The sequence below is a fragment of the Rattus norvegicus genome, chromosome 1, assembly GCF_036323735.1.
Source record: "Rattus norvegicus strain BN/NHsdMcwi chromosome 1, GRCr8, whole genome shotgun sequence".
Taxonomy (NCBI): domain Eukaryota; kingdom Metazoa; phylum Chordata; class Mammalia; order Rodentia; family Muridae; genus Rattus; species Rattus norvegicus.
The window spans coordinates 262,667,759-262,679,898 of record NC_086019.1 but is presented as its reverse complement, the minus strand read 5'-3'; the positions used below and the strand labels follow the sequence as shown (position 1 = coordinate 262,679,898).

The window sequence follows — 12,140 nt, the reverse complement described above, 5'->3', positions numbered from 1 at the left end:
CCCTAGCTTGAATCCAAACCGTGTCTGTCAGTCCCTGTGTGAACTTAGGCAAGATACCTGTTTTCTCACATGTAAAACATGGCTCCCTGGTAGTGAGACCCACGATACTATGTGGCAGGCACACAGCCCTTGGTGTATGCTTGTCCCCATCTTCCTTTGTTGAAGTCTAAGAGAAGAGCAAAGCAGTTGGAAGAGCTGCTCCTGCCTCTCACCAGCTGCAGCATTCGGGAGAGCGGGCCCTGAGCCTGGGCAATGCAGGGAAGCGGGCACTTGCAGAGGGGGCCCAGGAGAGCTGGCCCGGCCACTCAACGCTCGTCTGCCACAAGGTGGCAGGGATGTGGGGGTGATGCCCTCTTCTACCTTGCCCCTCACCACCAGTGGTAGTCATTTGGGAGACATGGCCCCGAGGTCACGAGAGCAGAAGAGCTGTATCTGCCTCTCACCTGCTGCCTCACTTAGGAGAATGGGTCCTGTGCCTGGAGTAGGAAGCTAAGTGAGTGCAGGAGAACTGAACCTGCCCACTGCTGGCATTGGTGAGCTAGCCAGGGCTGTGCTGGAAAGTTTACCCTGGTGATGTGGGTCTGGGAAAGCTGGCAGGCTGTCCAACATGGCTACCACTGAGGCTCAGTCCTAGGGCTTTGAATTGGCCCACCCTAGCATCTACCCCATCTAAACTGCTGGATGGAGTGAAGGGGCCAGTCCTGCTGATCCAAGGCAGCAGAATCTTCACAGCCCAGGGCAACAATAGAATAACCAAGAGGGGTCCCGGTGGGCAAGGATCCAGTATTGATGATGGAGCAGAAGCCAGAGGTCTGGAACCAGGTCAGTGCTCTCTGCAGTGAACATTTGCAAGGGGTGTAGACAAAGGGCAGATTGTGTGACACACTGCATCTCCCTCAGTGTCTTGTTTTCTGTGTATTCTTTTGGTTTGATTTATTTGTTTTTATTTTTGTTTTTTAACGTTCTTTTGTGGAGGAGGTTGTGAGGGCAGAGGGAGGATAAAAAAGCCCAAGGGAAATGGGTGAGATGGGGTGCTGGTGTGAGGCTCGCACAGAATCAACAAAAGAAAATCATTTTATTTAAAGGGGCGGGATAGTGAGTACACCTCTCCCTCTCTCAGTGATCCTAACAAAATCCTCATCACCTTCTCTGATTGCCATGAGAGCATAACCACAAACTAATCTATTAATAAAAAAAACAAAAACAAAAACAAAACAAACAAACAAACAAAAACCAAAAAAAAAAAAAAAAAAAAAAAAAAAAAACGGTGCGGCTCCTTTCCCGAGACGGTGTCTCAGGTGCCAAACTGAAACCCAGGAGTTTATGGCTCTGGTGCTGGGAAATCAGAGGCTGCCAGAGTTGGGGGGTTTCTGGGCCAAATTGTCCTCTGGTCTTTAAGTGGGGGGATGAGGAGGTGTTAACATGTCCCCTTTGTCACAGCAGGTGTGTCCAGACCTGGAAGGACACAAAGTAACAAGCATTTCAGAGCATTTGGCATAAAGTAAAGATATCCGGAAAACATTTGATGCACGCACGCACGCACGCACGCACGCACGCACGCACGCGTGGTCCTTGGTCTGAGCTCTCTGGGTTCTGGAATGTTCTCTGCCTCTTGAACTGGGTGGTGGTTCTGTGGCTCCATTTACTTTGGGGAGGTCAGCAGTCCAGCTGTGCCTATGCAATGAGGTCCTTGTCTGCATGCATTTTTACCCTACAGGGAACACTTCCTTAATTAGAGAAAGGGAAGATGACATGGTCTAGCTAAGGCCGGTTAGTGAAACCACATTCCTTCCTCATATCTGGATCTTTTCTTTTCGCCCTGTAGTCTTGGGGACATTACCGCCTTCCCACTCCTGGGGGTTTGTTGCCATTCTGAGAACCGTTTTGAGAAGGTCGGTTTCTGTAATGACACAATGTATCGGCAACTTCCCCAGCATCGGGGGTTACGATTCGGGTTCTGAAGCGTGAGTTAGGAAGATCACTGTCGAACAATAATGTTTTATATCCTGAGTACTCAGGGAACTTTCTTTCCTTTTTGAAACAGGGTCTCATGAAGCCCAGGCTTTCCAGAACTTGCTACACAGCCAAGGACAGTCTTGAAAACTTCTCATCCTCCTGGATCCCCCTGCTTCTACCTCCCAGGAAAGCATTCTACCATTGAGCTATGTCACCAACACTTTCTAATTTTGAGACAGTGTCTCACTTAAGTGGCCATGAACATAATTATAATCCCAGCACGCAGGAGACCAAGGCAAGAGGATCCCAAGTTCAAAGGGAAGCCAGCCATATGATAAGACCCGATCTAAAATGCAAAAAGCGAAACCCAAGGAAAACCTAAGCCCCCATTTCTCTTTTCCTCACTCTTGCCAATGTACACATATTTCTCTTTTCACTCAAAGGTTTAAAAGAATCATGCGTATTCTTTTTTTCAGTAAACTATTCTTCTGCCCCTTTAAAACCATCTTTAGACCCTCCCCACCCCCAATTGGAAGAGTTCCTACTTTATACCTGACATTAATGTCTTAACTTTACATTTCCTGTTTTTTCTACATCCACTCTAACTTATTTTTATGTAGTAGATCTTATCAGATTTTCAATATTGCTGGATTTGGATCTTGAATTGGAATTAGAGAAAGTTCCCCATATTAAAACTATATATATTTTGTAATTCTCACACCTCCTTTGAGTGTCTATGTGATTTTATTTTTATGCTAAGATGCCTGCCTGTCTGCAGATATTCCAGGGTACGGTGTGAGGCACAGATCCAGTTTTAACCTTCCCTGAATGGCTGCCCAGTTGCCCCCAGGACAGTTATTAAAGGGTCAGCTTCTCTGGCGATACTTCAGAGGTCGTGTTTACTAATGATGAATTTCCATGTGGACTTAAGTCTACTTCTGGACATCCCATTTTATTTTAGTATCTCCTCATTTACGTGCTTTAATTATAAACTCTTTATAACATGACTTATTGTCTGACAGTCCCCTCTTCGCAGACCTTTGGGGGGGAGTGTATGTATGTATGTATGTATGTATGTATGTGTATATATGTGTATGTATGTATGTATGTGTATATATGTGTATGCATGTATATGTATATATGTGTATGTATGTGTATATATGTGTATGTATGTATGTGTATATATGTGTATGTATGTATGTATATATATGTGTATGTATGTATGTGTATATATGTGTATGTATGTGTAGGTATGTATGTGTATATATCTATGGTCTCACTGCAGATCCAGAACCAACTTCTCTGGGAAAAAAAAAAGGACACTTTCCTTAGGACCCCATTAAATAAAATACACAATAAATCTAGTACCGTCTTAGGGGAAATAAACTTTGATGGTGTCGAGTTGTCCCATCAAAAGCAAGGGGTGTCATTTGCTCAGTCTGGTTTATTTTATATCCTTTGAGGGGGTGTTTTAAAGTTTTCCTCGGAGAGATTTTCATGACTTCAGTGGTGGCCATCGAAACACTTGGCCTTCCAGCAGATCAAAGCAAACGTTTTATTACAGCAAGAAATGATACTGGCAGGGAGGGCGGGGCCAAGCAGATCACCAGGCTGCCAGCAGCTGCCACACTCAGTCCTGAGGGACGAGAGACCTGCGGCTGGGCAGACAACCTGCCAAGGCAGAAAGCAACACCTCTCCTGGGAGCAGACACTGCCCCACAGTTCTCGGGCCACTGGAGCCCTAGACATTCCAGCTGGGGCCCACTTGTGTCACCAAACTTGCCTACTACACACAGTTTTTAGCTCCTTTGTGCATGTCCATGTACGTGTGCTTGCCCGTGTCACTTGTATGTGTGTGTGGAGAGGTGTTTTATGTGTATGGAGGCCTCAGGCTGACATCTGTTACCTTCCCCCATCATTCCCCGCCTTGTGTTTTGGGCCTACAATCTTTCAATCAAATCCAGACGTCTATGTGGCTACATAGATCCCCTACATTGAGGAAGGAGGCCTTTCCACCTCAACTAACCCAACCTAGACCCCCAAACAGAACTCCACAGGCTCCTCTCCTAGGTGACTGGAGATTCCGACCAGCTGACAAGTGTTAATCCTGGCTGCCAGGAAGCAAACATGGCAAAGAAATTCAGGCTTACAGTTAGCTCGTTGCCTTGATTCCTGTGTAGTTATATCCACCTTTTAATGTTCAAGCCATGTCAGGATATTCACAAGCGTCTTTGGGTAAAAAAAAAGCAGCGTGTTTGTGAGGCATGGGGACATGTGATCCCAGCACTTAGGAGGCAGGATCGGGAGTTCAGGGTCAGCATAGAATTCATAAGACCCATCTCTAATTTTCTGAAAAAATGCTTAATCAATGAGAACGTCACCTCCAACACATTCGTCACCACTATCAGCACCACCACCATCACCACCATCACCATCACCACCATCACCATCACCATCACCACCACCACCACAATCACCACCATCACCACCATCACCATCATCATCACCACCATCACCACTACCACCATCACCACCACCACTACCACCATTATCATCATGGCAAACACTGCTGTTTTAGTCCTTTTTGCCTGGGGAATAACAAACAAGTTCTGATGAAAGTGACAGTGTACTCATATAAATAAACAAATCTTTTTAAGTACTTTTTTTATAAGTACACTGTAGCTGTCTTCAGACGCACCAGAAGAGAGCATCAGATCTCATTTCAGATGGTTGTGAGTCCCCATGTGGTTGCTGGAATTTGAACTCAGGAACTTTGGAAGAGCAGTCAACGCTCTTAACCACTGAGGCATCTTTCCAGCCCAAAGAAATAAATCTTAAAAGAAAAAAAAAATCTGCTGCTCTTGCAGAGGGCCTGGGTCCAATCCCCAGGACTAATATGGTGGCTCACGACTGTCTATAATTCTAGTTCCAGACGGAGGGCATTGATCCTTATTCTGACTCCCACGAGCCCCAGATCCACTCGTGGTCACTATCACACATAAAACAAAACTTAAAAAATTCAAAACAAATCTTTCCCCCTTTAAACAACAACAACAACCAAAAAGTAAACTAGGGATGCAACTCAGTTGGTTGTCCAACACAGGAAGGCCCCTGTGTTTGATTTTTGCATCCTGCAAAGGAAGCCTGGTGGTACATATTTGTAGTTCCAGCATTTGGTGGGTGGAGGCAAAAAGATCAGACTTTCAAGGTCATGTTAGGTTATGCATTGAGTTTGAGGCCATCACTGAAGGCCTGACGGCCTATCTCAAACACAAATAACGTTTTAAAATGCCTTGGGTGATTCACATGTAATGGCTATCCTAGGTTTTACATCGGGCAAGCTAGTGCCGATTCATATAAACTTCACCTTCCAGACATTGTCTTCCTTGGTCTTAATTGGCAGCTGTTCTTGAGGCACGACAATGGTGGGCAAGCTTCCCACCCTGTTCCCACGGCACCCAGAGCTCTGAAGTTACCACCTGTCTTGTCACTGCCACTTGCTGGCTGTATCTCCCACGAGACCGTGAAGCCAAGTGTCTTTTCTTCCCTTGTGTTCCTGGAGAAGGCACAGCACGGTAGGTCCAAACAAATACTGGTTTGTACCAGACTCAGATGATAGTGACCACTGCTCTCCCAGCCCTCTTAATCACCAGACTTACCCAAGGAAAGAAAAGGTGGACCAGCATTAGTGTTAAAAAGCAAAGCCTGGTTGGGGATTTAGCTCAGTGGTAGAGCGCTTGCCTAGGAAGCGCAAGGCCCTGGGTTTGGTCGCCAGCTCCGAAAAAAAGAACCAAAAAAAAAAAAAAAAAAAAAAAAAAAAAAAGCAAAGCCTACAGTAAGTAATAATGAAACAAAAATTAAAGATTATATGTGGAAACTTAAGATATTAATTACCCGAGAGTATCGTGCTCAACCAAGTCACTTACATTTCCTTTGGTGTCACTAGGAAAAGGAAGCTATTCATGTCTATCATACTGAGAGCCTGGTGCTGTCATCCCAGCATTTGGGAGGCGAGGGCAGAAGGATCAGAAATTCAAGGTCATCCTTGCGTACGTAGGAAGTTCAAAGCCAGCCTGGACTCATGAGAACCTGTCTCAAAAACAAAACAAACCCCCTCCCCCAAAACCCTATCGTATCATTTTGTTCTGCTGATGAAATAAAATTAGCCAAATGTTTATTTAGAATGCTGCCCACCACGACAGTATGTTTCAAATGATAGGCATTCTGTTGCTCAGAATAAATAGTAAGTGAAAAAAAAATAAAACTAAGAACAAAATTTTGTGGATTATGACAACAAATGCTGCAGCACATCAAACCATTTCTCTTAATATCGCTAAATGCTGTCTCAGGTTTCTTCAACAATTCCAAACGTTTCGTGGTTAAGGTAAAAGAACCAGTTTACTATCAGTTCTGACGCTGAGTAATTAAGAGAAAATTACCCTTACGTCCTATTTGCTTTTGTAAGGTTTCAGTGAATCAAATTTCCCTGTCCGGACCATCTTTGAATATAGCCATTCTTTCTCTCGTGCCTGCTTTCTGCTGCTGGCGTCTTATGAAGAATACACTGGCCACAGAAACAGAAATGGAGAGTGGGCCATTCAAGCGGCAACCAGAGCTGCCTGTGACTTCGAGAGTCCAGGCAGCGAGTATGGGAGGGGTAGCCTGGGAACACCTCTAGGGATGTTGGACGCCCAACCTGAATATGGTTGCCAGAATTCATGTCTGGCTGCTCACAACCAGCTGCTATCCCAGTTTAAGGACCTCCAACATCTTTTGACTTCCAGAGGCACTACACAAACGTGCACATACCTCCACACACACGTACACATAATCAGAAAGTGAAGTAAATCTAGGAAAAGGAGGAGGACAAGGAAGGGGGAGGGGAGGGGGGAGGAGAAGGCTGAAGAAGACAAATCCACCATGTCAGCTCCTGGTTTGGAAAGGGCTCGTTGTCAGTGACATCAGGAACAGGGTAAGGGTGGGGGTTCAGGAAGGAGCATCCTTTGATCCTCCCTAGGGCTCCAGAGGCATTTACCCAAAATTAGCTCTTGCTTCCCACCCCAAGCATGTAAGTCCTCCCCCCAGCCCCCGAAGCTCTCAGCCTATGCTGGCTGACCCCCAGTGAAACAGGCTTCTGAGTCTCTGTCTCCAGGGTAAGGAAGACACAGGTCTTCTTGAGGTGACTTCTGTGACTTTGCCGAGTCACTGCAACAGGTCAGCCCCAGGAAGAAGACTACTGTGGGTATCGTCCATTTCTGGCTCCAGAAATAGTACACATTCCCCGCCTCCGTGTGCTCTGCCCACTCCCTCTGAGAACACACAGACAGAAATGGATTAAGGGAGCACTCTGCTAAATGTAAACAGCCATGAGTCCATTTGTTTTCAAGGTCCAGCAGCCTCCTCTGCACCTGTTGGCTTCCTCCCCTTCATTCAGGCCGTGTGAGACGCCAGCCTTAGTTTGGATTACAAAGGCCACAGCACGTGAGAAACCCTCTAAGCCGCTTCTGCTTCGTGCTCCCAAAAGCAACACTGTGCCATTAGAGAGGGAAAGGTTGTACATTTGGAGGAAATGACACAGTGAAGCTGCTGAGGGCCCTGGCCTGCTCAAGTCTGCCTTTTACTGTTCCCGAACTACAGACAAGGGACACAGGCCTTAAGGGTACCTCAGACTTAGGTCCCACTGCAGCTCCGGTGCCCAGGAAGCTTGAGGATGATGGGAAACCAATCTGTGCTCAAAGATATGTTAAATCGTTCCACAGCTAGTCCAAAAGAGCCTGAAAACCAACATTTTTAAGGATTAAAGAAGTCTAGGGCTGGAGAGATGGCTCAGTGGTTAAGAGCATTGGCTGCTCTTCCAGTGAACCTTGGTTCAATTCCCAGTACACACACACACACACACACACACACACACACACACACACACACATTCACACACATATATAGGCAAATACTTACACACATAAAAACAAATTCTCCCTCCCAAAAGAAAGAAATCTAACCCTAATGAAAGACAATAAACTACAAGAAAAAAAATCAAACTACAAGAAAAAAAATCAAACTACAGGAAAGATTATTCAATATAAGTAAAATAATATTATCTGACAAAATTATTCAATGGTGTGTTTAGGCTGCATATATATATATGCATATACACACACATATGTGTGTGTGTGTGTGTGTATACATACATACATCTTCAGAGATTAACCAAAAAATAAAAAAACAAAAAATAAAAAACAAAAAAAAAAACAAAAAACAAAATAGACCTGGGAATCCTGGAAGGAAAATAAAGTAAGAATTCTGTTTTGGCCAAGAGAGAATAACAAAGACTAGATTTAACCTCTTGCCTGAAACGGCCACAAGAAAAGCAGAACCAGAAGCAACAGGGTTCAAGACACTTGACTTGAGAGACCAAAAAGCCACAGTTCCTGCACAATGAGAGGCGCGCCAGATGAGCCCGGTCACCAACCCACCTTACTGCCTTGAGGAAGCTTCTAGACCACCATCCAGGGTGCAAGTTCAATTACTCTGTCGTTGCAATACATCACGTCCAAAAGCAACTTGAAGATGAAAGAATTATTTAGCTTACGCTTCCAGGTCATAGTTCATCGCCGAGGAACGTCATGGCAGGCACTCCACAGGAGCAGAGGCAGGAACCCTGAAAGAAGGCTGCTCACTGCCTTGCTCTCAGCCTAATGCTCAGCTACCTTTCCGTACACCCGCTTGCCCAGGGATGGTACCGCCCACAATCGGCCGGGCCCTTCTACATCCATTGACGATCAATGCCCCGCAGACAGACATCACCGCTTGCCACGTGATCAAGGCAATGTCTAAAATGAGACTGCCTTAGAGAACTCTGGACTGTATCAGGTTGATAGCTGAGGCTCTAACTGAGAGATAGGGGCTTTGGAGCAGAGCCTAGTACAATCCCTGAGTTGAGGACAGGGAGCTGACAGTCTGAGAAGCTAGGGTTCACGGGACTGAGTACCAGAAAGACAGAAGTGGCTACAAGGAGAATCTCAGATCATAGCTGTCCCCTGTGAGTACAAGGGCAGATGCCCCTGACAGGGCTAGAGAGAGTAGTGTCTGCCTCCCACACGGGACCGTGCAGGAGTGTCTGCTCCCACTGGCAGACTGGGGAAACCAACCCACGCGGCGCAGAGCAGAATACTCAGAAAGATCCCGACTTGTCAGTGAGGAAGGATCAAGCTGAGTCCCCTAAGAAACAAAGAAAGCAAGGATCGGATGATCCCGAGACGCAAGGTTTGAAGAGCTACAGAGAGATATGGCACCCAACAGAACCAACTTCACAGTGCCTGACACCCACTTAGGGATTTCTAGGCACAGTGGCAGACAACCCACAAAGAGAACCATCATAAACCACTTGAGCCGAGTGCAAAAGTGGGACAGCCGTCAGAATTGTCAGAGAGCAGGGAACGGTGGTCCCAATCTCAGTCTATTCGCGAATGTAAGCAGAGACGCAAAAACGCATTGAAAGTCTCTGATAGCTTGGAAGGATAAACCGTGATGGTTAAGGCATAATAAAATATGGCCATGTGATTTATGACCAACTAGACATTCTGAAAGAAAAGATTAGTGACCTTGATGGCAGGGGAGGAACAGACACTGAAATGAAACCAGGAAAGAAGTGAGAACCGGAGGGCTGAGAGATAGCTCAGCTGATGGGACGCTGGCCACACTACGCACTACACACAGTTGGCTGAAGCAGCATTCCCGTGCAATCTTAGCACTTGAGAGGAGCCAGCAAAAGGGTCTGAAGTTCACGGTCGTCCTTGGCTACAGCCTGGAATTCATGAGACCTTCTCAAGGAAACAAACAAACAAACAAAAAGTAGGATGAGAAAAATGAATACAGTGACCAGGGCTCTCCAAGGAGAAGGAGAAAACCTAAAGTGTACAGGAAAAAAAAAAGCAGCTGATACAGTTCTGAGAGAAACCCCCCTGCTACCTTGTGATGCTATCTCTAGTGAGAACTGTCTTTCAAAACAAAAACAAACCAACAAAATGAACCAACGAAAACGGCAGCTGGTCGTAGCGCTCAGTGACAGAGTGTTTCTTTAACATGTACAAGGCTCTGGGTTCTGTCCCCTAGCACTAGTAAGAGTGAAGGAAAAGGGAGAGGAGGTGAAAGAAAGGGAAAAGTCACTCTAGATGTCTGCAGTTGAAATAATTCGGCAGACCCACATTGTAGGAGATCCCAAAGCAAGCTTCCGTAAGTTCCTCAGCTTCTTAGTGGTACAGCCAGAGTTGAAAGACTGAACAAGGACGGTCAAGGCAGGCATAGCAAGACACATTTTATACATGAAGATGCTGAGCCTGGAGAGCCAAAGAAACTTGCTCCAGTCCTGCAAAGCTAAAGAACTATCTGGACTTGGAAACTGTTGGGGCTTTTGTTGTTGTTGTTGTTGTTGTTGTTATTGTTGTTGTTTTTGTTTTTCTTTTATTAGATTTTTTTTTACTTACATTTCAAATGTTATCCCCTTTCCCAGTTTCCTCTCTGGAAAACCCCCAACCCACCCCCTCACCTCCTGCCTCCATAAGGGTGCTGCCCCACCCACCCACCCATCCTCTCCCGCCTCCCCCGCCCTGACACTCCCCTACACTGGGGCATCGAGTCTTCACAGGATCAAGGGTCTCTCCTCCCACTGATACCCAACAAGCCCATCCTCTGCTACACATGCAGCTGGAGTCATGGGTCCCTCCATGTGTACTCTTTGGATGGTGGTTTAGTCCCTGGGAGCTCTGAGTTTCTGGTTGGTTAATATTCTTGTTCTTCCTATGGGGTTGCAAACTCCCTCAGCTACCTCAGTCCTTTCTCTAACTCCTCTACTGTGGACTCCATTCTCAGTTCAATGGTTGGCTGCTAGCATTCGCCTCTGTATTTGTCAGGCTCTGGCTGAGACTCTCAGGAGACAGCTATATCAGGCTCTGGTCAACATGAACCTCTTGGCATCCCCAGTAGTGACTGGGTTTGGTGACTGCAAGTGGGATGTTGTTTTATCCACTGAGGTCTAAGAGCAGGAGCAGAAATGTGACCTTAGGGCCACCCTTCCCCTGGCAAGGCACACACAGCCAGAGAGCTCTCTGCAGTTGGGGAACAGGCCCCGTCCTTGGCCCACCTGCTTGTCTTCTCAAGCTAAGGGACTCAGTGAATGAAACAGAAATTCTAACTTTAAAGCTAGCACACAAAAGGGCATCTTCAGTGAGTGCAGGCCCTACAAGCTGGCACCCTGGAGGACCGTAGAAAATGCCTCATCAAGTGCAGATTATCTCACTTCTAGGTGTACCTCTCAACACCCCATGGAAAGGAGAGGAACCCTAGTAGTCCTTTGTGCTCCTAAAGGCAATAAAAACCTGTATTCCGGAGCTCCCTGACAGACACCTACTTCCCTTGATGACCCTATTAATATGTTCTAACGGAAAAGCGTTTGGCTTTATTAACGAAGAAGGCCTGCCTGGAAGCAGCAGAGGCAGCCCTGTGCACCTAAGGAACAAGGTCAGGTGTGGGTCTGTGTTTCATCCTCCTGTTGGGGTGCTGGGCACCACCTCTTGGGCAGGTGGGAACATGGGAAGGGGTAGAGACTGCGTTTGTCCAGCACAGCCACCATCAGGTGCTGACCTTCAGGGACACACAAAGACACTGCTCAGGGGGTGGGAAACCGCAGCCTAGGTGTGGGAAGCAGAAGCTGGGGTCCTTGATTCCTAGGCATCCACTCGATGCTGGGGTGCCACGCAGAGGAATCAGGAATGAAGAATCAGGGGTCCACGGGTCTGCGACGAGGCCGGGATCATTGGGGGCCCATGGGCTGAGTTCCAGGAGCCAAGGCACTGGGGAACTCCAGCTTAGCTCACTGGCGATTGTCTGTAGCTTGGCCTTGGCGAGGTTGTCTGGGAGCACAGAGAGGCCTTCTGCGGGACGCTTAGGCTGTGCTTCGGTAGTTGAAGGCTTTCTCCATACTGACCACGGAAGAGACAGTCCATGTTTATCCATATCATGTATTCATTGTGGAAAATGGGTGTATACCACCTTTTCAGGGTGGACCAGAGGTTAAATACCTTTCACAGGGAGGAGTGTCCAGGAAGGGAAGCTGATTAGGTAAACCCTCAGGGCCTCTAGAGACTTCATGAGCGTGGAGAACTCTCTTCTGGCTTACATGACCCAGG

At 46.7% G+C, this 12,140-nt stretch overlaps 1 protein-coding gene across 1 annotated transcript in view; it reads right to left on the bottom strand.

The window, feature by feature from the left end:
- Rbm20 (RNA binding motif protein 20) overlaps nucleotides 1-8,588 on the bottom strand; it is a 241,241-nt gene extending 232,653 nt beyond the window's left edge. Inside the window, exon 1 of the mRNA XM_063265327.1 lies at nucleotides 8,430-8,588. The gene's annotated coding sequence lies outside the window, so the exon portion shown is untranslated. The remainder of the gene's footprint in view (nucleotides 1-8,429) is intronic.
- Between the last annotated feature and the right edge of the window lie 3,552 nt (nucleotides 8,589-12,140).